We start from the raw sequence: 26161 nt of genomic DNA on the forward strand, positions 1-26161 counted from the left end.
GGACACTTGTCAAGGGCAAGAATATTCCTTGTCTGTCTGCTTGTCTCTAACACTTAAGTTTGTAATAGATACTTCAGTATAAATTGATGTAAATAGGTTTAAACTCTGTGCTGGGACTGTAGTGGCAAACCCACTGTGATATAAAGTTATATTTTAAGTGTTTTCGTTAGAGATTTCCAAACCATTGAAAAAATATACTCAGTACTCAATCAACACTTTATAAAATATTTATAGTACACACATATTATTACAAAATTTAGAAAACACTGAACAGTTTTTTAGAAAAAGTAAAGCTTTTATAATTGTACTACCTAAGTATACTCAATATTTTACTTCCTTTGTGATTTTTAATTTGATTTAGAATTTTTATTAGTTGACATGTACAAATACCCATACATTTACACCTAATGTTATATTAAAACATTTACCATGTCATTTAATATTTTTCAAAAATTATTTAATTATTTTTCTATTATTAGAAGTTAGGTTGTTTCTAATATTTGCTTTTATGTATATCCTGTCATGAAATTTCTTCAATATAAATCTTTATTCTCATCTCTGAGACTCTTTCTTTTAGTTTAAACAGCGGTACGTTTACTCACCTTTGTTCATGTTGTCTGATTATTTTCCAGAGAGTTTATACCAGTTTATCCCACCAGCTGAATGTGAGAGACCCTTCTCACGACACTCTTGGCAGCACTATTGACTTAAGAAAAGGACAATTGGGCAACACAGTCAAGGCCTTCTCTCTATTTTAGTCGGTATGTCTATTAATAACTTAAATATTTTATTTTATATTTTATTAACCATTTATATGTCATCTGTGAATTTTCTCTTCATATTCTTTGTCCATTTTCAAAAGTTTTAGAGTCCTTTTTACAAATTGAGTGAGTTTTTAATATTGCAAATATTATTAAATGACTGCCATTAATATAAATAATTCTCTCAGTTTGAATTTTCTCATAATTTTATGAGGTTTTGCCTTTCAGAGGGCTTCAAATTCTATATAGGTAAGTTTAACAACATTTCCCAATGATGTTTTTATTTTGTGTCTATGTTTAGAAAGTGCTTATCTATTCTGAGATCGGTTTAATAGTCATATTTCTGTCTTCTGCTTTCATTTTTAAATGAAATTTATATTAATGAATGACAGTTTGAAATTGTGATCCAACTTAATCTGTTCCTCAAAAGTATAATTTCCCCCAAATCTTCGGATAATTCCCCCATGTGCATTAGTTTGCAATGCTTCTTTTTCAAAAAATCTGTTATGATCTTTTTTATTTTATTGGTTTTAAGGTAGTCTCTAATCTTCTGTTGATTTGTTTTCCCATTCTTCAAACAATATTTACAAATGTTTTATGGATGCTTGAAAAAAAGGCATATTCCCTGTTAGTGGGAGACATACATACATGCATCCATATGTTCAACGTTTGTTTCAGGTCAATACAAACTACCTTCAGAAGTCAGGTAAGTTATACGAATGTGCTCAAAGGCCGGATGTCATTCATTAGAACTTGGTGCAGATGAGGTGGCAGGGAGAGCACATACCAAGACATAAACTCAAATATTAAAATAATAATAATTGTACTGATACACTTCCTCAGCCTCAGCTTTATCTATAGAATAAATTTGGCTTATTGTCTCTTCATTTGCATACTCTGGCATGCCTAATTGTATTGGATGGGGGCAGTTTATTTAAACCAAAACAAAACAGTTGTCATTGTTTTGCTTCCTGAGAGGAGGCAAGAATGATGTATATGTTTTATTGGGAAAAGAGATTGGAGTGGGAGAGAAAGAAAATACTGAACTTTCAAAGCTTCTATTAATTTTTCTATGTTTAACTCAAACCATTGAGTCATTTGCTTATCAGAGCATATGATCTAACCACTGGACTTTTGGAAAGCTAAATTACTGTGCAAATAAATAGTAGTGAGTTTTGGGGGTGGTAATTTGGGTGAGTGGAGGGAGAAATTAGAGCGAGACCTTGTCTTTGTTGAGAATTAAGATGAAGCAAAGTTTGCAACAATATGTATTTAATTTTAAATAATATTTTAAAAATAAGTAGACTTTTATCTGAAGGGGAAAATGCTTGCATTAAAATAAAACACAATCTGTAAAACTCTAGGTACAAGTAAAATGAAATCAGATAAGCCAGTTAGCACCAACTTGTGTCTGTCCTAGAAAATAAGTGTTTGGTTCTTTGCACTGTTTCATTCCACAGTATACAATACCTTTTACACGGACTTGGAAACAAATCTACTAACAGTAAAGTTATCACAAAGGAATGATTATACAGGTGCCAGATGAGATAGCCTAGGACCACTTACGTGATATTAAGACATGCCAAGGAAAGGACTTGGAGGTAAAGGCTTGATCTCCCATGCCAGAGGACGGCCGCAGGATAGGGTGATTAACTCACACAGAAGATCTCCATGAGGGATGAGCTTATTCAGTGCCTTTCACACAAAGAGGCCATCAGCAACAGCCTGTAGGTATTAGCCAGAAGGGTAGCATAAACCAGCATGAACCGACAGGGAGTCCTGTCACAGTGTGGGAACACTGAAGGGGAATTGGGTTGGAGAGGAAATAAAAAGGTTTTGTTTTAGTTTGTTTCTGTTTTGTGTAAACCTAAATAAGCACAATTTAAGGGGTGAATTAAGGGGTGACTATCAACTGGGTGGAGAATAAACATGGAAAGCTTTATTTTTCTCTAATCAGCACTTTTAATGTTTATCAACTCTTCCATTTCATTCTTTAAGGGTGTTACAGACAGATTCCATAACCTTTGGACACTCTCAGATTTAAAAACTCAACCCAATCAAGTTTAAAATTTCCCTCATACTTGGTCTAAAGCTTTTCCATTCCAAATCACCTCTTGAAATCATGATTCAGGGGTCTTTAAGTGGAGAGGTTAACGTTGCACTCCCTTACTAGACTCCAACTCCTGTGTTTGGGGACAAGAAGAAGAAAGGGTTGGCTGAAAAGTCGACCTGTTTTAATTGGGCATAGTTGTGCTTCTTCCTTTGTTGGTTTGTGCTGGTTTATGCTGTCCCTCTGGGTAATCCTAACAGGCTGTTGATGGTGGTCTATTTGTGTGAAAGGCATTGAAAGAATTGATCTCTCAGGGAGTGGCATGGGTGAGTTCTTTGCCCTATACTGTGAGATCTCCCTGTGACTCATTTCTCTGGCAAGGGGCATCTTCTTTGGCACAAGCACTTCTAATTCCTTCTGCTCAGTTTTCATCTACAGTGGTGTATCACACAGCCTCCCTGTTCTGGAGTCCCTTAGCCTAGAGGGTAGCCCTCTTGGATGGGGCACTGGCAAAAAGATCTCAAGATTGGCTCCTTTTCTGGTGTTCTCTGGACCTATGAGAAATTCACACACCCTTAGCAGAGCAAATGATAAGAGTCTTGACTTCTCCATTGTCATCCTCTTCCTTAGCCTACCATCACATCTCTTTAATTCACAGGGACAGGTCAGCAAGTCTTAGCAGATAGTCATTCTCCAACTAAAAGACCAGTTGCTCCTCTTGGAGGGACTAAAAAATTCTATTCAACAATCTCTAAGAGAATCTCCTCTTGCCATCTTGACTTGAAGGCTAGGAAAGTAATTTTCCATGAATACTAACTATATTCCCCGCAAGCCCAATGACTTCAAAACCTGCTCTTCTCTACCTCCAGTTGTCTCCATATACTGGTGGTTGGGGGTGGGGGAGCATGGAAGAGGGATGGGCCTGGATGGGGGTTATAGCCCCTTTTCTTCTGCTTTTCATTAGATCTTGTGAGAGATATTGATCCCCAGAGCCTCTCTTTAGAATGTGGTTTAATAGCCCCTCTTTGTCCTGGAGTCTGAACTCTAGTCAGGTCAGTATAATGAACAAATTAAGTTAATATATTGCAAAGTTGCATGTCCATGTTGCTTGAATTGTTCTACTCAGTATTGTTGCATGGGGAAAATTACAGACTAGAATAGGCAAAGTGTCATGTTCCTGTGGTCTGTGTGGGATCCAAGCAGTGAGATCATCACATTGCTTAGTGTCCTCTCCCTGTTCTTATTACTGCCCTGGAGGGTTAGGCTGGTTCATGTGGAAGGGAATCAAAAGACTTGAATCTTTATCTGCACATCAAACACAAAGTTTTATAGAATGTATGCAGTATTGTGCTGGTAAACTGGTCTCCCAAACAAACAAAAATCCCCCATCCCTACCCCAACCCCAAACCAAACCAAACCAAACCAAAACCACTGATATGTGTAGTGTTTGATGACTTCAGGGTGTAAATATCCACTATGCAGATTTCAACCTACTGATGTGAAGTCACTGAATGGGGAGTAGGAAAGAGATTCACGTAATCGGCTCTGGTAATAAGGTACAAGCTGGCTGCAGTGCATATTGACTCTATGTTTGTTTGGCACGGCTCTACGGAGTCTGATAGAAATTACAGTAACCCTTCTGATATGTTCCACCCAAGCTATCTGTTGGAGCTCTTGCTAATTAAAAAAAAAAATGAGTAAAAGTTATTCTCTGAGATGAGGCAAAATGGAATGGGCTTGTAAACAGAGCAACAGGAAAATGTTAGGACAGTTTTCTTGGGGGGGAAGCAGAGCTAGGTAACAAGGCAAGAAGCTGGATTTCCCAGAAAAATGGGTGAAATCTATGGTAGTGGAGTAACCAAACACTAACAACTTTTAAGAACAGGCTGCCTAGTATGTGTTAGTAGTTTTCTTGTCACTGGCCCAAACTTTCAGTGTTAGTAGTTTTCTTGTCACTGGCCCAAACTTTCAGTTAGGTTGACTATAAACGAAAAAGGCCTTTATGAGCTGTTGTTAGATAAATGAATAAGAGGGTCTGTGTCCCACGTCTGGACCTGTGCACGGTGGATAAAGGAGAACTAGAGAGAAGGCAAGAATCTAATGAGGTTCAGAGGGCAGGAACAAGACTAGAGGGAATCCTGAGAAGGAAAGACATGGGGTTTCCTAGAAGCCTTGGGGAGGCCATTGAACCTTTGCCTGACATGTAATGGGGGCATTTGCCAGTTTTATTTTTGACAGAAAGATGACCTTAGCTGACATCTGGATGTTATTTATTCTATTATTAAAAATAATTATAACTTTATTTTTGTTTATTTGCTCTGGCAAAGGTTGTAATTTATTACTATAATTGTGTTTCTGTTATTTCCTCATATATTTAACAGTCTTGTTTTATATATGGTTTTGTTATACTATTTGAGGCATCAGAATTCATGGCTGTTAAAACGTTTTTGTGTAAATTTTATTAGGTAAAATTTCTTTTTGCTTACCCAAGAATATGGTGTGCTTTTTCATTTGTTCAGATCTTATTTAGTATCTCTCAGGCAGTTAAAAAGTATTTCTTTGTAGATCTTAATATTTCTTCTTAAACATTCCTAGGTATGACAGAGACTTGTAGTTGTCCCCTAATGTCATTTCTCCCCTTCTTTGTCTGCAGTGGAAGCCCTGAATTTTAGCTGGCACTTGGCCACCCAGAATGAAGGCTTTATTTTATAGCTTCCCTTGTAGGTTTTGCACAGTGAGATACAAATGGAGGTGGTATGTGCAGTTTTGAGGAGTGTTCTTTAAAGGAGAAGACATGTTCTTCACTCTCCTCTTTCTTTTGGTGAGAATGGGACACTATGGCTGGAGCAGAAAGCTGGAAGGAGCCAGGACCCTTAGGGATCTGTGGGAGTGCTATTCTAGTCTTGGGCTACTGACCAGTGGAATTTTCATATGAAACAATAACCACTTGTGTATCTAAGCCCTGTTTATTTGGGTTTTATGTTGATGTAGCTGGGCCTAATACTAATTTATATAGAAAACATTTTTTAAAAATCTCTTTTTATTGGTATTTTAAGTGAAGTGTTTTCCCCACTGTATCTTCTAATTGATTATTATCTCTATGTATAAATTGATATATTCACTTTTTGTCTTACTACATGACTGAATTTTCATATTGTTTGCAGTAGTTAGGGAACAAGGATGGAATACAGAAAAAAGGGAAGCACTGGTTTATGTGATAGCTTTAGCACTTGAAAGATATGGGGGACAATGTTTATTATAACAATAGTAGAGATGATTTGCATTTGTTAACTGCTACAGAAGTTTCACAGAAAAAGAATGACAGGCTCAGACAGAGACTACTGACTACCTAACTACCAACTTAGGGCACTTCATGAAAGCCAGAAAGCTTACAGAGCAATATTTAAAGAGAGCCTCATCTCCTGCAACTAGAGAGCCACCTGAGCTGAAAATTCGGCCTGAAATTTGATTATAAGACTGGCAGAGTTACAAGAGATTGAATTAATAGCCCTAGCTAGTCATCTACGCTAAAGCCAAGGACCTGGAACGGGGACACTTGGGTAGATGCTCTTGAGAACCACAAGCTCCCAGGCTGGTTAACCACCTTCCCTTTGTGGGAGGATAGCAGCCTCCCAGTGCATGGAGGCAAAGGCCTTATCTGAAGCAGATTTCTGGAGAAAGATATTTATTCTCCTCATGATCTTTTACTATCTACCCTTATTTTTTCTAAGTCAGTAGAGCCGGGTCTCAGTGTGGTCTTTCCGGGGAAGCACTCCTTGTTCAGGAGGTGTGTGCTGGAGGGTATGGCTCATATTTACCAGCAGGACCCAGAAAACCTATATGGAAATGGATGTTCAAGATGCTCAGCTAGGTGGGGAAAAGTAAAAAGCTGAGTAGCAGAGGGCTTTGCCTTTCATCTTTTTTCTCCTCTTTCCATCACACTTTTTGTTAAATATGTTATTTGGTTTTATTTTTGGAATCTAGATGTTTGGTTTTGAAGTCAGGTGTTTAAGGTGATTGGGATTTGGCAAGAGTGCTGTGAAAGAAAGGAGATTACTTATATGTTGGAAGAGCCATGGTAGATACATCCCTGGGCTAGTGGTCTGATGAGGCCAAAACACTATTTGGGGGGAGGTATTGAACAAGTAAGGTGGAAGGAGAAGAAGTTGTGCTGAGCAAGCAGGATACCTGAATGAGTGTTTTTGGAGGTGGAGCAGTTGTGGATGGTGACAAAAACTGGGGTACAGATCTGGTTGTGGGTATCTGAGTTAGAAGTGGAAGAGAAGGTTACTTGGAACTAGTACCCCAGAGAACTGAAGGGCTGTTTTTTTTTTTTTTTTTTGCGGTATGCGGGCCTCTCACTGCTGTGGCGTCTCCCGTTGCGGAGCACAGGCTCCGGACGCGCAGGCTCAGGGGCCATGGCTCACGGGCCCAGCCGCTCCGCGGCATGTGGGATCTTCCCGGACCGGGGCACGAACCCGTGTCCCCTGCATCAGCAGGCGGACTCTCAACCACTGCGCCACCAGGGAAGCCCAAGGGCTGGGTTTTGATGGAACACTGAAGTCCTTCAGGCTGATGGCAGGATTTAACATGGAGAGGAAGACTGTGGCAGAGATGACACAGGCATTCCTTTCATTTGTTTACAGTAACAAGAAAGGGATGGAGAGTGAAATAAAATTGTATGAGTCTCAAAGAGTGAGTTGTTTATGACAGGGGTGAAGTAGTAATGGTCTGGAAGCAAACATACATTCTATAGAGTTCTGAGTCCATAGGAAGACAATGAAGAGAATATATATATTTTTTTGCTGCCTTCTTTTGGGTAGGCAAATATTTCTCTCTCTATCCAGTTAGATCAATCTTTTTGTAAAAATTCCTCCCAAATTCCAGCAATATCATTTCTGTCAGTATGAATACATTTCAAATGGGAAGTTGTGAGAGGTCAATTCGTGGGGCTGCCAACCCAATGCCATCTGAAATGGAAGTTTAAGTAAACTCTTTATTATATATGTCAGCACATTATATATATATGTCAGTGGGAAGCCATTTCAGTTTATATAAATTTTAAGATTTTATAATATTCCCCTTCAGCTATTAATGGCTTGAGGCAAATTGATCCCAATGCAACTAGACAATTTAACTAAAAAATTCATAACCAATTAAAAAAAAAACCAAATCTGTTCAAAATGACTGATCTGCTGATTTTGATACTAGTTTAAAAACAAACTTTTCCACCTTTCAAAGTTTTCCATGACAGATGTTTTCTTTTATTTCTATTTTTGCTTGTTACTCCATAGAAAACAATAAACATAAACTTCTAAAACAGATGGCTACTATTGTAGTTTGTAATTTATTAAAAAAGAATATAACCCAAAACATCTGCCATAATCTGGATCTAGTTCTCAGAAATGATTTAGAGTTGATGTTTCCCAACTGGAAATGATAATGGTATGTACATAGTGACTGGACAAACACTAAGGTGAGCATTGTGCTTCTGTGGAAGCATTTGAAAAAACTCATAAGGATTCTGTTCCCCTGTCTGTGGGAAGGTATTCATTATCCTCCACTAGTACCTCCTGGGCTTCTACAAGCAAAAAACACCCAAAGCAAGATTTTGAGTAATGTGAGAAACTCCCTCATAGTGTAGAAACCCAGTGACTTTATTAGCATGAATAAAATCATTAGCACAATGCTGTGTATGTCTGCTGTGCTTTTGAGGGGTAATTTTTTTTCCTGCTAAGTGTTATGATAATTGTCATTCTTGTTTAAAAGAATAACATTTTTTTTTCCTTTTTAACTCAATCAGTTTAGTCTTAGGTAGTCATACAGTGTTGGAATCAAACTTGAAATCTGGGTTAGAAGTTGTGAATGAATTTAACCTGGGAAAAGTTTGATGGTGGCATTCTTGCTGCACTTAAATGTGATGAAACTATTATAAAGGAAGACTAGTTTCTGGATTCATTTTTGGTGTGACATTTCTAAAGCTCTCCTTTTGCCTCCCCCATTTTTTAAAGTCTCCAAAAGGAGATCACTCTCAGAAAGCTTTTTTTTTTGCGGTACGCGGGCCTCTCACTGCTGTGGCCTCTCACTGTTGTGGCCTCTCCCATTGCAGAGCACAGGCTCCGGACGCGCAGGCCCAGCGGCCATGGCTCACGGGCCCAGCTGCTCTGCGGCATGCGGGATCCTCCCAGACCGGGGCACGAACCCGTGTCCCCCACATCGGCAGGCAGACTCCCAACCACTGTGCCACCAAGGAAGCCCCTCTCAGAAAGCTTTTAAATGGTGTACTTAAGTTTACGCTTTATTTTACCCTATCCGTTCTGCCAGAATGTCTCCTTAGAGTATCATTTTGACCAGGTAACTCCACTGTTTGGTGTCCATTACCCAGAGAATATAGTGCAAACATCATAGCCTGACTATTAGGGCCCTCTGTAATCTGGGTTTATTAAACTGTTGATGTATAGTTAATTGCCTTTTCAAGTCTAGTGACATTTCTGCCTAAATTTTGGGAACAATATTCATATTGCTTCCAACAATCATATTGCTTCCACGGGATATGATTTTATTAGATCAGTTATATATCTGTAGGATATGTATTTGTAAAAAAAAGTTATTATTTAACTTTTTCAAAGTATACCAAAGTCTTGTGCATGAAATTGTACCAACTAGATCCTGACTCAGTGCATGCCTGTGACCAGCAATTCTGCTCCTTAGGTATGTGTTCAACAAAATTAAATGCATATTCCAACCAAAAGAGATGTACAAGAATATTCAAAGAAACATTATTTGTAATAGTCCAAAGGCAAGGTAGTCTCTTATAGCTATAGATAGAATTTGTAGACTCTAAGTTGCTCCTAAAAGCAATTGTCCTTCAATTATAAGTGTCCATTAATAAAAAATGGGTATAACTGTATCTTGGTATATTTATAAAATGGACTATTATACAGCAATAAAAATAACTAAATTACTGCTACATGCAACAACATGAATACATTTTCTAAATATAACATTGAGTAAAAGAAGTCAGAAATATTAAAAAATACATGCTATAAAATTTAATTTGTATAAAGTTAGAAAATAAGAAATGGTGTTAGAAGTCAAGATAGTGAGTAAGGGGGGTGGTGATTGGTAGGTGGCAATATAAGGTCGTCTGGCTGCTGGTGGTGATCTAGTTTTTGCCCTGGGTAATGGTTACATAGTATGTTTATTTTGTAATAAGTCATCAAACTATTCACTTATGTGTATTTTTCCGAATCTAGGCTATTTTTAAAATCAAGTTTATTAACAAAAACTATAAAAAACAGTCTTGATTTCTATTTTTAGGAATCAAGTTTTGTTCAGAATATCAAAGATGAACTAGAGTGATTTGAAAAATATGTTTCAAGAGCACATTAATATCATAATAAGAGCAGAGGGAAATTATAAAAGAACAAAATAAGGAAATAAGACTGACTAAATTAAAAGAACAGTGGTAGTTCTGTAAGAGAAAGCCATGATCCACAAAGACACAAGGGACGGAAAAGAGGGAAAAATAGGATATTAAAATCCAGTATAAATTGGAAAAATAGGGGAAAACCAGAGGAAGCATGCCCAAGAATAAGTTCTCTTAAAGAGGGGACTAGAAAAGTCAGAGGATGGGTAGATTTTAGTTGTTACTCATCAGAAACTATGAATTTGTCCCAGAGAAATTTAACAGAAATAAGGTGAAGATCATGAAGAGTAGACTGGGATGGCTTCCAGTAGAGAGATTAAGGGGATTAATGTAAAGTGGTCTCTTAAATTTGCACACACCCTTCCTAGTATTCCTCATAAAAGTAATTATGTTAAACATAGATTACTACACCATGTGGTTATAGATTGGGGAGAAGGTAACTTGAAGGATCAATGTAAAATTATCAAAGAATATCCAGATGAGTTTCAAGGTGACAGTTATGGCAGGTGACTCTGCAGGTACTAGCTGTGTCCTGTGGGAACGTGCCTCAAAAACTGTGGAATCTGGGCTTCCCTGGTGGCGCAGTGGTTGAGAATCTGCCTGCTAATGCAGGGGTCATGGGTTCGAGCCCTGGTCTGGGAGGATCCCACAAGCCATGGAGTGACTAGGCCCGTGAGCCACAAGTACTGAGCCTGCTTGTCTGGAGCCTGTGCTCCGCAACAAGAGAGGCCGCGACAGTGAGAGGCCCGCGCACCGCAATGAAGAGTGGCCCCCGCTTGCCACAACTAGAGAAAGCCCTTGCACAGAAATGAAGACCCAACACAGCAAAAATAAATAAATTAATTAATAAACTCCTACCCCCAACATCTTCTTTAAAAAAACAAAACAAAACTGTGGAATCTAAGAGGAAGCACAGAAATGATGAGGTTTATCTTCCAGCAGCCTGATAGGTTAAAAATAGATCAAGTTGAGTTAGATCTTGGTTGGGTGGGAGAAAGCCTGAGTGGATGACTCCAAAGTGATGGTGGATAAAAATTACATAAACAAGTGCTTTGGGAAGACAAAGAACTCATTGATTCCATAACTATCAGAATATGAGTGTCCACATTTTCTGAAAGATGAAATCTAAAGTACTGTATTTGAGAAACACAATATAGTCACCAGAATGCAGAGGGAGATAGACAGAAAAGAAGGCTCTCAAAATCAACAAATAACATCGGCTTTACTTGTAGAAGGGTAGGAAAGACTCAGCTAAGAAGATGGACCTGTTACAAATTCAGCTGAAAAGCATGATAGTGGTTTTCAGTGGTGGTTGCATATTAGAATCACCACAGGAATTAAAAAATATTGAGGCCTGGGTCTCACCACAAGCCAATTTAACCAGAGTATCTGGTGAGTATAATGTGTACTAGGTGGAGAACCACTAGAACAGGAGGTCAGGAGAGGTTAATGCTTAATTAGGGCTCTGCTTATGGGCAAATGGGAAATATTTCACTCCTCACTAGGCACTATGGGTCACAGACTTCAGAGGCATCAGTAGATACTTCAGATAAGGATTACTGGATAGTTATTTTCCAGCTGAAAAAAATATGTTACATATGGAAAAACTTTCCCTAGGAGGTAGGTTTATAGGTGTAAGCAATTCCACGGCTAGAGGTAGTGGCAACAGAACAGGGGCACGTGAATGCTCTATCAAGAGACATAGACCATGCTCAGTTACAGTGCCAGTAAGCTGACAACACAGGCTCGGGGAAATTAGGAAGTTTTAAATAAATTAGATGTGGTGGAAGGGTGGAACGTAAGGCTTCACATAAGCCTTGCTGCCTGGGTTTACTACCATGACAAATGTCTGTGCAAGAAGACAAGGCTTGGGCTTCCCTGGTGGCACAGTGGTTGAGAGTCAACCTGCCGATGCAGGGGACACGGGTTCGTGCCCTGGTCCGGGAAGATCCCACATGCCATGGAGCGGCTGGGCCCGTGAGCCATGGCCGCTGAGCCTGCGTGTCTGGAGCCTGTGTTCCGCAACGGGAGAGGCCACAGCAGTGAGAGGCCCGCGTACCACACAAAAAAAAAAGAAGACAAGGCTTTCTCAAATGCCATAATATGAGAGAGGAGATGTTATGTGCAGGTGAAATAAACATAATTAGCCTCTGGATGGGAAGTTTATTTCCCTTTCAAGTTCACAGGACATGGATTTTGATAGTGGGCAGCATAGACTGACGACATCTGGGTGAGGTTGAAACTAAGGAGGCTGGGATTTAAGGAGCTCCAACAGCTTCCGCTTGAGAAGAGCTCTTCTGTGGGTAGCCAGGCCATTTTCTCTTAGAGCAGGAAGATGAAATGAACATTCAGAGATGAGGTCAAGGATAGAGAAACTGTTGCTGATGAGAGACAGGAATTTTAGGGGAAGCTTATGAAAATTTAGTGTTTCTTAACAGATAAACTTGGAAATTTAAGCAAGATGATTATTATGGTGCATAAGATGTACAGGGCATGGCAGAACATTAGCATCTCTGGCTCTGGTACTAAATGCCAGTAGCACCTTAGCTGAAACCCACTGGGAGAATCAGGTAAGGGCTAAGGGCTTGATTCAGATTAGGTGACCTATACAGCTGTGAGGGGATAAGAGTCTGGGAATTAAGACAGCCTAAGGAATGTGGGACTGAATTAACCAGGGCTATAGGACATGATGGCATTAACCTTAAAGGTCTCTCAGGAAGATATAGATGGTCAGATCTAATTATATTAGAGAGAGATTGTTTCTTAAACAATTGCATTGGTGAAGCAGGGAGTTTTGGGGGTGGGGCGTGTAGTGACTTCACTGGGACTCTGGAGCTTGGGGTTCCTTGTAATTGTGTTGGCAGTGCTGAGGGAAGGGAGCAAGGTCTTACGCAGAACGCTTGGAGCTCTGTGGTTCCTCCTCCCAACCAAGTCTTATGTGGACAATTTCAAGGTGAGGAATATGCCTTGGATCCTATGAAAGGGAGTTGTGGCTAGCGGTGGCCCATTGTTGCTGGGAGGAAATCTAATTCCTTACATCAACCGAGTGAATAGAAAGCTATGTGCTTATACCAATGAATGTCAAAAAGACACAATAAAACCTGGCAGCTATTTCTTATCTAAAACCCTAAGTAAACAGGAAGAGAACAAGTTAATTTGGCCCCAACAGTAAATAACAAAATAAGTGATACAATATTAAGCTATTTCCATAAAAATCAGGAAAAATATTAGGATACTTTCATCCCAACGTAAACATTTTAAAAGAGGTTTTAGCTAATGCAATAAGAAGTGAAACAATCAATGTAAATATTAGATCAATTTATCTCTATTTCAGATGACAAAAATCCAAAGACTTTTCTTAAAAATTGCTAAAACTTAAAGAAAATTTGGCAGATTGGCTAGATTAAAAAAATCAATGTACAAAAATCTATAGAAATTCTTTGGATTGGTAAGAAGGATTTAAAAATGGAAACAGAAAGAGATCTCATTTGAAGTAGTGATCAAAGAAATTTAACAAGCAAGCCATTTCCTATTTGAAAAAAATTAAAAACATTATTGGAGGATGTTATATAAAGTCTAAACTAATATAGACACATAATGTGTGTTCCCAGGGGAAAGGAGTACTATTTTAAAATTATTAAATTTCATAAATATGTCATCTCGATCAGACTTCCAGTGGGGAGGAATTTTCTTTTACTGGAATGAGCTAAAATGAAGTAAAATTTCATATCAAAGTATTATTTTCTGAAATTAGCTATTACCAATTTGAAAAAGAAGAGCCTAGAGTACTTGATTTACTGGATATTAACTGCTACCATAATTCAGTAATTTGACTGTTCAAGGTAGTGTAATTGCTATAACCAGCAACCCTCAAATTTTAGCAGCCAACACAATTAGTTCATACTCTTGTAACAGCTGGGGAGGGCAGAAGGGTCTTTTCCAGCAGTCAGTCAGGGATATGCTATATCAGTCAGGAGACCAAAACTGTACTACTAATTTGAACAAGGACAATTTCAATTGGAGATCTGTTAACTAGGGGGATAACTACTAAGGTGTAGAGAAAACTCTAAAGACTAGAGGAATAGCAGATCTGAGGAGCAGTCACTACCTCTAGGGCTGAGGCAGAGTACCCAAGGAAGAAATAAACTTGGGAGAGCTGCCCATCACCATCCCCAGAGAGCTGAATCAGAGCTCTCTGGAGAGGTGATGGCTGTGGCCCATTGGAAGGTGGGAAGGTCTGCTGAGGTGTCACAGGCTGGGGCTGGCAAGCAGGACATTGCCCACTGTGCTGGCAAGACTCACTGAGAAGCTGCCTGCTCGGGCTCCAGGGCAACTTGTGGGGAGCATGAGAACCATTAGGTGTCTGGCATGCTGCCTGCTGCCATGTGCTGCAACCATCAGTAGGAAAACCCACCTTGGAACGAGGATGAGAAACTCCTTCATCTTAGCGTCCTTCTAACACCCTCTGCTGACAAGCTTAACCTCATGCCACCTGCAAAGAAGTATTTGTTTATACGATCTGGCTCCAGGATAGCAAAGCAGGGTAAAGAGGTAGATCTGGCATTGAGAGGCAACACACTGATAAACCAGCACACCTGTGTTCCTTCTATCTTGTGGCTCTTCCTTCCTCCTGAGAGTTTTCACTTATCCAGTGATTGGTGAAGAGATGGAGAAGTCCCACTTTTCCTAAACATCCTTGGTGAGTAGTCGCTAATCATGTAGTCTCACTTAAATTCAAGAAGAATGAGAAATGTCTTCTAGTGGTGTACCCAGGAAGACGAGGAAAACACAGACACTGATGAGTAGTTGTCATCTCTACCCCACCATATAATCCAAGCAATATGTTACTGGCCTAGGAAAAGACAACTAGACCAGGCAAATAGAATTAGAGGACAGATAAGTGCATATTAAATAGTTCAATTTCACAGTTAGAAATATATTTATTGGCTCTTTGAAAATCTAGCTTATAATAAGAAATAAATCTCCATTATATAAAGGTATTTATATAAGGCTATTTATTGCTGAATTCTTTTATAGTGATTTACAAACACATATACAAGCAAAATACCCCATGAATGTCCAAGTTGAATCAGTTGTGGTATATTAGAGAATATAATTCTGTAATTTAAAATGAATTAGATCCACATTTTATGAATTGGAGGAACGTTTGTAATGTGTTATATGAGAAATGTGATGGATTTGGTACAATTCCACTTTTGTGCAAAAAAATGCTAAGAACCCTATGTACATGTATGCTTGTATATATTTGTATGACCCGGGAGAAAAGTGTGAACATTGGCTACCCAGGGTGAGGGTAGAAGGAGAAGGAGGAAAATCATTAACTCTTTGTGCATCTTAGCTTGTTTCGTTAGATACCATTCGCATGAATTTCTTTTCTAAGATAAAATAATAAAATGTGAAGTAAAAGAGGAAACCTTTATCTGTGTCACACAACAAATAAACAAATGTCTTAGGTCTGGAAATCCAGACAACAACAAGCTGCCTCTTCCAAAATGCTGACAGACACAAATTTGAACTAGTTACTTGGCTTGCCCATACTTTGTCTCACAGCACCCCTCCAGCTGCCTGTCTTTGAACACATGCAAGGGAGAACTGACCTTAACAGTTGGATGACATTGCAGACATAGTACCATTTGGGTGATAACTGTTTTTAGCTGAAAGAATGTGTCAGTATATTTATACTGAAGGTGTGGGAAGGCAGTTTGGGTATAATGAGAGTTTAAGTTTCTCTATATCCAGTGTGTAATATTCAGATTATACTAATATTTAATAACCATATATCCATATTTTATATATATGTGAAACACTGACACACAAAAAGAAGCAGAAAGATTCAGCTTAATAATTAAAAACACAAAAGGTAGTATGTTTGCTTGGAATGATCAGTGCTTCTCATATGTTTCCCATAAAATAATCCTAGAGGAAAATGAACACCTATGCATAGTAACAGAGAGAAATTCAGCATAAAGGACCCCCTTCATGTATGACATTTCTTTGAAATTTCATGATTTCTCTATTTAAAACTTCATGTAAGTTTTGCATTCTACTTCATATTCAATTTTACTTTATGAATTTAAAGTTTTAGATTATATACAAGTTAAATCACTTAATTCATCTCAAATTCTACCCCTACCTCAGTGCCCCAGCCAGTTAAGATATTCAGGAAAATGCACAATATTTATCTTGTGACTTTAGCCCAGAAAAAGAATTTGGTACCCCTGAGGGCAAATGCATCTCTCCTGCAAAGGGAGAAATACCTGACACCAGAGAGCCATCAAATAATCAAAGAAAGGAGATAATCTGCTTTCTCTCTGTCACTATATTCTTGGAAGTGTTCCTTAAGGGATAGGAGACAACTTTCTCCTAGGTTACATTTGTAACAGAGACTGACTGGATGCCCACCAATCTCCTTGCCTCTTCTGGGCAGATAGTACTGTGTTCAGCAGCTTCCCTTGCAGGCAGATTGGAACCATGGGATCAGGATCTGGTCAATGGAATGTTCTTGGGAGTGTTGAACTCCATTTCCAGGCCTTGCCACAAATCTCCTGCATGATTTTCCTCACTCTCAACATTTTTGCTGGTTAAATGCAGAGGAGCTTGTGGGTGACTCTGAGGAAGCTGTAGTAGATAGTGGTGCAATGAGATAAAAGGAACCAATATTCTGAATAACCATGTAAAAGGATGTGAAGTGAACACCTTGTCTTGTATTGAGCCACTGTTATCCTAATATATGTATATTATATATATGTGTGTGTGCATGTGTGTGTATAATCTTATAGCAATCTTTATAGCAGCTCTAAAAGGATAGTTTTATAGATGAAGAAACTAAGAGACTAAGTGTTTGTTCATAGCTAATGGTAGAACTAGAATTTGAATTTAGTGCTTTCTGATTCTTACATAATGAAAGATTCTTCCATATGAAAATAGGCTACCAATGGGATTTCAAGTGAGCGAGGACTCTTTTTATATTTAAATTTGCTATTAGAAACACTCATTGGGAAATTTGGTTTGTGTACTGAGACCAGCTTTTAAAAGGAGTGGTGCCATTTTACAGGTATAAATGAATTTTCTTATCATGCTCCCATATGTTGATTAAAACTATCTTCTGGCTAGAATAGGCTAAGTTTTTAAAATTGATTCTTTAAATTGTGGTGAAATATGCATGGCATAAAAATTTACCATGTTAACCATTTTTAAGTGTACAGTTTAGTGGCATTAAGTACATTCACACTGTTCTGCAACCACCATCCCATTCATGCAGAACTTGTTTCATCTTCCCAAACTGAAACTCCTTACCCATTAAGCAATAACTACCCAATTCTCTTCCCCAATCCCTGGCAACCACCATTCTACTTTCTGTCTCTATAAATTTGACTGCTCTAGGTACTTTATCTATGTGGTATCATAGAGTATGTGTCCTTTTTTGACTCACTTATTTCACTTAGCATAATGTCTTCAAGGTTTATCCATATTTAAGTATGTGCCAGAATTTCCTCCCTCTTTAAGGCTGCATAATATTCCATTGTATGTATATACCATATTTTGTTTATCTGTTCATCCACTGATTGACATTTGGGTTGCTTCCACATTTTGGCTATTGTAAAGAATGCTGCTATGAACATGGATGGGCAAGTACCTGTTCAAGTAGCTGCTTTTAATTCTTGTGGGTAAATGCCCAGAAGTGGAATTGCTGGATCGTATGGCAATTCTACTTTTAACTTTTTGAGGAATCTCCACTCTGTTTTCCATAGCAGCTGCATCATTTTATATTCCAATCAGCAGCGCACAAGGGCTCCAATTTCTCCACTTCCTTGACAACACATGTTATTTTTTGTTTCTTGGATAAAAGCCATCCTGATGAATGAAATGGTATCTATTGTGGTTTTGATTTGCATTTTTCTTAAGCAGTAGTGATGCTGAGCATCTTTCATGTGCTCATTGATCATTTGTATATCTTGTTTGGAGAAATATCTGTTCAAGTCTTTTGGCCATTTTTTAATTGGGTTGTTTGTTGTTTTGTTGTTGAGTTGTAGCAGTTCATTATAAATTCTGGATATGAACTCCTTATCAGATATATGATTTGCAAAGATTTTCTCCCATTTTCAGTCCTTTTCATGCTGTTGAAAATGTCCTTTGATGTTTTGTCATTTAATGTCACTTGATAATCAAAAGTTTTAAATTTTGATAAAATACAATTTTTTTTTCTTTTGTCGCTTATGCTTGGTGTGACATCCAAGAAATCATTGCCAAATCCAACGTCATGAAGTTTTCCCCCTGTTTTCTTCTAAGCAGTTAGGTCTTTGATCCATTTTGAGTTCATTTTTATATATGGTGTAAGGTAAGTGTCCAACTTCATTGTTTTGCATATGGATATCCTGTTTTTCCAGCACCATTTGTTGAGAAGGTTATCCTCTTACAAATTAAAATGATGTTGGCTCATGTAAGAAAAAAAATAAAAAAGTCATCATTGGACTTCCTGGTGGCGCAGTGGTTAAGAATCCGCCTGCCAATGCAGGGAACATGGGTTCAAGCCCTGGTCTGGGAAGATCCCACATGCCGCAGAGCAACTAAGGCCCTGCACCACAAACTACTGAGCCTGCACTCTAGAGCCCGCAAGCCTCAACTACTGAGCCCACGTGCCACAACTACTGAAGCCCGTGCGTGTAGAGCCCGTGCTCCGCAGCAAGAGAAGCTGCCGCAATGAGAAGCCTGCTCGTCGCAAGGAAGAGTAGCTCCTGCTCGCCGCAACTAGAGAAAGCCTGCGTGCAGCAACGAAGACCCAACACAGCCAAAAATAATAAATAAATAAATTAATTAATTAAAAAAAAATGTCAGGGCTTCCCTGGTGGCGCAGTGGTTGAGAATCTGCCTGCCAATGCAGGGGACATGGGTTCGAGCCCTGGTCTGAGAAGATCCCACATGCCGCAGAGCAACTAGGCCCGTGAGCCACAACTGCTAAGCCTGCGCGTCTAGAGCTTGTGCTCCGCAACAAGACAAGCAGCGACAGTGTGAGGCCCGTGCACCGCGATGAAGAGAGGCCCCCACTCGCCGCAACTAGAGAAAGCCCTCGCGCAGAAACGAAGACCCAACACAGCCATAAATAAATAAATAATTAATTTTTAAAAAAGTCATCGTTATTAGGGGCTTTTTTTAAATTAAAATTTAAATTTTTTAAACATCTTTATTGGAGTCTAATTGCTTTACAATGGTGTGTTAGTTTCTGCTTTAAAAACAGAAATTTACATTGATCATATAAAAATAAATGTTTTTTAATTTTAATATTTTATGGCTGGTGAGGAAGAAGTAAGAACTAATACATTTTTTTATCACATGTCACATTCCAGATGCTTATATATACTATCTTATTTAATCCTCATAAACCTATATATAAGTGGCCAAAATGGAATTTGAACCCAGGTCTAACTCCAAAATTTTGTTCATCCCACTATAACATGGGAACAATTTTTAACATTATATATGTATATGGAGAAAACAAACTATTAAACTTATTTTAAACATGAGGTGTACCTCTAAAATACAACAAATCAATTCCTTTTTGGGAGTTTTGCGAGGTTTGGGGGTTTCTGTGTTAAAGCTATGCTTTCCAAGTGGCTGCAGTATTTAAAACGTGGAGTCTTGCTTATTTTTCCCCTTCTCAGATTACTTTGTGACCCTCTTTCTATTCCACTACATCATGGATAATAGCACTAAACTGGAACTAATGGGAGAAAGAGAAGCTGAAACTGGAGTGTTCCTAGTTAAAGGTGGATCAAACACAGGCCTTTCACTTGAAGTAGTTGATGGAGCTTCAGAATTACAGTCTTCAAACCTGACTGCCAAGTGATCTACTCGCAATATATCCCTCGGTTTATCTTCAGCTCTTCAGGCAGTAGCCAGTATTTATGGGCAAACCAAAACAAAATGAGTGTCCTTGATTTTTCAAGTATGGATACATTTAGATGATTCTTTTAAATTTGTTCTTATCAATTTCTATTGATAAAAAATTTTTAAGAGAGAAAGCAACTTGAGTAAAGATTTTGGTATCAGCCTTTTTCTGAGTGTAGCATTTATGTCAGTCCAAAGGGAAGAAATTGTTCGGAGGCTTGTCTTAAAAGGCTAGATAGGAACATGGTGCCATTTAGTGCTAGGCCGCACTGACAGATTTACTGCCTGCTTGGAGCTGACGCCGCATCGTGATGGAAGTGGCAGGTGAGGGCTGCAGAGAAGAGGATTCCCATGCTCCGTGCATATGTGTAACTGGCAACGTCCAGGGTCACGGAGGGGCAGGCCTGCGTTTTCAGTGAGGATTTGTGTGTGTGTATAGTGGAGGGGGGAGTTATTTTTCTCTTATCCCTCACAGCAAAGAACTCTTCTCATTGCTTGGTTAGTACACATTCCCAACTGACCAGAGCAAAGATGAGCACTCGGGCTTTAGAAATTGTGTAATGATTATGTCTTACAAAAAGTTCTGTAGCATGAAAAAAAATCACAACTGCCAAAAAATTAAACTAACCTGTTTGCCACCCATTTTAAATAAAAGGCACTAGATGTAAACTAATGGCAATTAGGGCATGGACGTGTCCCTCCTTTCTATAAGTAGCACTGATAATAAAATATAATATGCAGAATTTCAAACTCAGTTCATAATGAATTAACTTCACTTTTTTTTTTTTTTTTTTTTTTGACAGTTTTGCTTTATTTATTTATTTATTTATGGCTGTGTTGGGTCTTCGTTTCTGTGCGAGGGCTTTCTCTAGTTGTGGCAAGCGGGGGCCACTCTTCATCGCGGTGCCCGGGCCTCTCACTGTCGCGGCCTGTCTTGTTGCGGAGCACAGGCTCCAGACGCGCAGGCTCAGTAGGTGTGGCTCACGGGCCCAGCCGCTCCGCGGCATGTGGGATCCTCCCGGACCAGGGCTCAAACCCGCGTCCCCTGCATCGGCAGGCGGACCCCCAACCACTGCGCCACCAGGGAAGCCCTTTTTTTTTTTTTTTTTTGCGGTACACGGGCCTCTCACTGTTGTGGCCTCTCCCGTTGCGGAGCACAGGCTCCGGACGTGCAGGCTCAGCGGCCATGGCTCACGGGCCCAGCCGCCCCAAGGCATGTGGGATCTTCCCGGACCGGGGCATGAACCCATGTCCCCTGCATTGGCAGGCAGACTCTCAACCACTGTGCCACCAGGGAAGCCCCAAACTTCACTATTTTGAAGTAATTGTTAGACACCTACTGCTGAAGTACAATCATGCCACCTAAATTTATTAGAAATTGTAAATGCCTCTAGTCTAGAGGAAAAAACGACCATTTAAGGAAGTGGATTCAAGGGATCTCTTGGACAGAGGGATCATATGTAAGTGTAGAGAGACCAAAATTGGAGCCTGTGTGCCAACATAAAGAGAATTCTGCACAAATAGTGCTGGAAAGCACTTCCTTCAGTATGTGTTGACATTCTAAGAGGCTCCACACACTACTGACTTTCCTTTAAAAAAAATTCCAACTGAATCAATGAGGGAGCATCTCCACTGCCATCCACTATTAAAACACATCTTCAATATTTAAAATTGGTAATTTGGTAACTAAATTGGTAGTTAATTTTTGGAAGATAAAAATGCACTCAGTGTCTTAAATTGGTAGCATTGTGTAGTCAGATTTGCTGGTAACTATTTGTCCCAGTTTCTTTCTTTTAATATCGATTGTTAATCCTGTACAGCATTGACCAGGTCTCATTCCTTTCTGAATTCGCAGTACCCAGCCTGGAGCTTGGATCCTGTCCCATAGGTGCTTAGTGAGTGTGTATCAAATCTTAGTGTGTTTAAAAGGAAACTTCTCAGGCACTCATGCCAATTCTTTTTGTCCTTTTGAGTCCTGGGCTCCCAATGCCATTCTCACTTTGTGGCCCACTTAAAATGTTTATGTTTGCTTTGATGTGCCCAGAGAAGCAGCAGAACTGACTTTGCCTACTTTGATAGGTGGATGTGTCTGTGGTGGAGACAGTTTTGTAATCGTCTGATAATGACATTGAGCTGCTGCCGGAGTATTATAAGTTGATGAGTTATGAGGGAACTCCTAGACACAGAGGAAAAGACCTAGACACAGATCTTTTAGGGAAACTACATTAATCTATCTCTTGTTTAGTACCTATAGTAAAATGCAAAAAACACTAATATAGCACTTTTCACACTGTATTGTAATTATCTGTTTATGAGTCTCTCTCTCTTTATTTTTTACAAATTTTAAGTATAGTTTAATTACTTTATCTATCTATTTATTTATTGAGTCTGTCTCTCGTAGTAGTGTGTCAGATTCACAAAGTCAGGTAACATGTCTGATTTATCTTCATCTAGTATTTAGAGCTTGTTACTTACCAGATCCTTAATAATTATTAATTAAACTAGTGAGAACAAATGAGTGCAAATAGAATCTTCTTATAGTGCATACTGGAAAACCATATATATGTGTGTGCATAGCTTTACTTATATATATCTATAATTTCATATAATTATATATATTTTAATATAGTATGCGTATATGATATTGATGTATTTTTTTCTGTTAGGTGCATAACATTCAGTGTGATGGGCTGGTTAAAAAATTTCTTTTTAATTTATTTTATTTTTTTGGCTGTGTTGGGTCTTCATTGCCGCATGCAGACTTTCTCTAGTTGCGGTGAGCGGGGCTGCTCTTTGTTTCAGTGTACGGGCTTCTCATTGCGGTGGCTTCTCTTGTGGCGGAGCACGGGCTCTAGGCAAGCGGGCTTCAGTAGTTGTGGCTCATGGGCTCAGTAGTTGTGGCTCACGGGCTCTAGAGCGCAGGCTCAGTAGTTGTGGCACACGGGCTTAGTTGCTCCGCGGCATGTGGGATCTTCCTGGACCAGGGCTCAAACCCGTGTCCCCTGCATTGACAGGCAGATTCTTAACCACTGCACCACCAGGGAAGCCCTAAAATTTAAATGAAGAGAAATTCAAGATTAACTGTCCAAGAGTTTTGAGAGTTTGTAAGGCTGATGTACAGTAAAATGACACAAAGGTTTTATAGCCCACTGTTTTTAGTGGTTCTTGGAATATTTATTCTCTATGGAAATATTGTTGCTCCCATATTTTGAAAAAAGAATTGAAAAAACCTTATTCATTGAGATTGACTTCACTGTTCATGAGGGGAGAATGGAACTTACCTTAATGTGAGAAGAAGGCTCAAACCATCTTACATTTTGTTTTTCATGGAAGCTAACATTATATGGCATCACTGTATCAGCCTCCCCTTTCTCCCCCCCATATACATACATGCAAAAGGAATTCAAAACTTAAAGCACAATAAGAGAGTGTAGATGATCTGACAAGGATATATCTGCTCCTTAACAGGCTTCCTGTTCCTAAAAAAAGAGTTAAGCTTGTTTCAGCATGTTTCTTTCAGAACCTGAGGAAATGGAATGGAAGATGGCCAGAGAACCTGTCATGGACTTGGGGGGCCCAGAGCCCCCTTTTTTTATTACACTAGTTCAGCTGCCTTGATGCTTTATCCCTATGTCCTGAGCAAACTTATACATTTCCTGAGATTTTTTTTCTTATCACATTACATTAGATCATTTTTCATTATCAAATAGTTTACTTGAGACTTCATCAGAGTTACAAGTTGCTTATTTTATCCATGTTAGGGATAAGTTGAATGGAATGTTCATAATATATACAGTTGGAATCACAACAGGCACTTTTTGCTGAAACTGTAACTTATTTCTGCATTTGAGCAATAAAATGTAAATATTTTGTAATAAGCATGGGTGCCTGTTAAGTTTTGGAATTTGATATGATAGCTGCCAGTAATTTAAAGTCTTAACTATTATTAAATACTACATAGAGCAACTCTCTGATTGTACATACAGTTTCTGCATATAGAAACTGTAATCATATTGCATAAAAAGGAGTTCTGTGTGTGTTTTGGAAATGGGAATTCAATCCTCTGTAGTTCAGAGCTATTCACAGCTCCCCCATCCCCCTTTCCCATGAAGGGGAACTAGTTCGCAAGTCCATTTATTGGCCTTAGTTATGTCAATGGTCAATATCAATTTTCCAGCAAGATATCAAGCAAAGGTAAATGAGGACTCTCCTCTGGGTCTATTTATTAGAAAGATTTTGAGAGAGCTATTGAATAGTTTGTTGGGAAAGGCCTTAAAAAATTTACCCTGTAATTTGAGATGTATTTATTTCATTAAGATCGTGTGCATCCATATTGTCAGCATAATGACATATAGTATCACTTTCATTTTCCATCATGCTAGCTGGTGATGTCATAAAGAATGGTGTCTAGTTCTCAATACTATCTGATTTATACTTTACTATGCACAGATCTCCCATAGAATTTTTCTAATAAGCCAGAAGATTAATAAAAAAGCTGACTCAGGAGCTGATACCAGGTTCTGGACTAGAACATGTCCTAATCACTTGACTTTTACAAGAAGATCTGCAGTAGAAATGTATTGATTCGGTACCAGGTCTTAATGGAGGAAAAAAGGAATTTCGGTCTATTAATAAAAGGCCTTATGATTTTCATGTTGCAGGATAATAACTTGGGGTAAAATTGAGCCAAGTAAAGCAATTCTTCATGATATGGACTTGAGCCTTGAGGGTATTTTAAAGAGACATGGGACACAGTCATGAGTAGATCACTTTCCTCGTCCAGGATTCACTTTGGAAGGCAAAGTGTGTTATTTTGAGGGACATTTGAAGAAAATGGTAACTTTAACATTACCATGGAAGACTATGTGTGTAAATACTACAAATAATAATTGTTTATTAAAGTACCATATTTTCTGGCTTTCTTTAAAATAAGTCAGTTTCACAGAGAATTACATTTTTCCACAGAGTCCTTAAAAGTTTTAAATTAAGTGTTTGAATTTTGTCCAAAGAGCAGTCTCAAGACTATAATTTTTGTATTTTTATATTTAATAGTAGTGAACTAGATGAGAGCGACTGGTATTACAATTTGCCTTCACTACCAAAGCTTGGCGTCCCTTGATTTGTTTCGTGTAAAGTATACCCCTATTTACCAAATATTTCTATTAAATACTGAGTCCAGATTGTCATTGGTCAAAACTTAATTGAAGAAGCAAGTTGATTAGTAGGATTTAAAAAGCAAAACCAAGAATAAAGTCAAATTTCCAAATAGAGGAATTGATCTCTACTAGAAAGGCAGCCTTTTGAGACTTGACAAAGAATTGGGTCTTTGAGGCACTCTGCTCTTTCAGTTTGTTGAGCACAGCAGTGTCTGGTTGGAAAAAAGTCTCACCACATCACGTACATGCCTTGTGTGGTAATCCCTGCAATGATCTGAGAAGTTTCTGCTTACTGTGGTGGCATGCCATGTTCAGCCTTGCTTCAGTCTTATGCAATGGGTTGTATTTTATTTCAGAAGACTTGTTGCTCATGAACTATTTACTAACTACTTTGGCACCCACTACTATAGTAATGTTATTCACTTATGTTTGTTCAGTATTTTAGAGCAGTTGTCCTCCAAGTGTGACCCCTGGTCCAGCAGCAGCATCACATGGGAACTTGACAGAAATGCGAATTCCCAGGCCCAACCCAAGACCTACTGAATCAGAAACTCTGGGGATGGGGCCTAGTCATCTGTTCTAACCAACCCACCAGGTGATATTGATGCATACTAGAGTTTGACAACCACTGGCTTACAGTTTTCAAAGTGTTTTCACTTTCCTGTTAGACAGTAGGGCACTGATTTTGTTTTGCAGGGGAATCTAAAGCTTAGGGAGGTTGATTGATGTGCTCAAGTTCACTCAAATCTAAGTGACAGAATTTGGACTTGGATCATATTCTTTTTACTCCAAGTCTTACTATTTTTCCCATCCAGTGCCCTGCTCCCACTTGTCAAAATGACTCAAATTTTGAGAACTG

Source organism: Hyperoodon ampullatus, assembly GCF_949752795.1.
Source record: "Hyperoodon ampullatus genome assembly, chromosome: 1".
Taxonomy (NCBI): Eukaryota; Metazoa; Chordata; class Mammalia; order Artiodactyla; family Ziphiidae; genus Hyperoodon; species Hyperoodon ampullatus.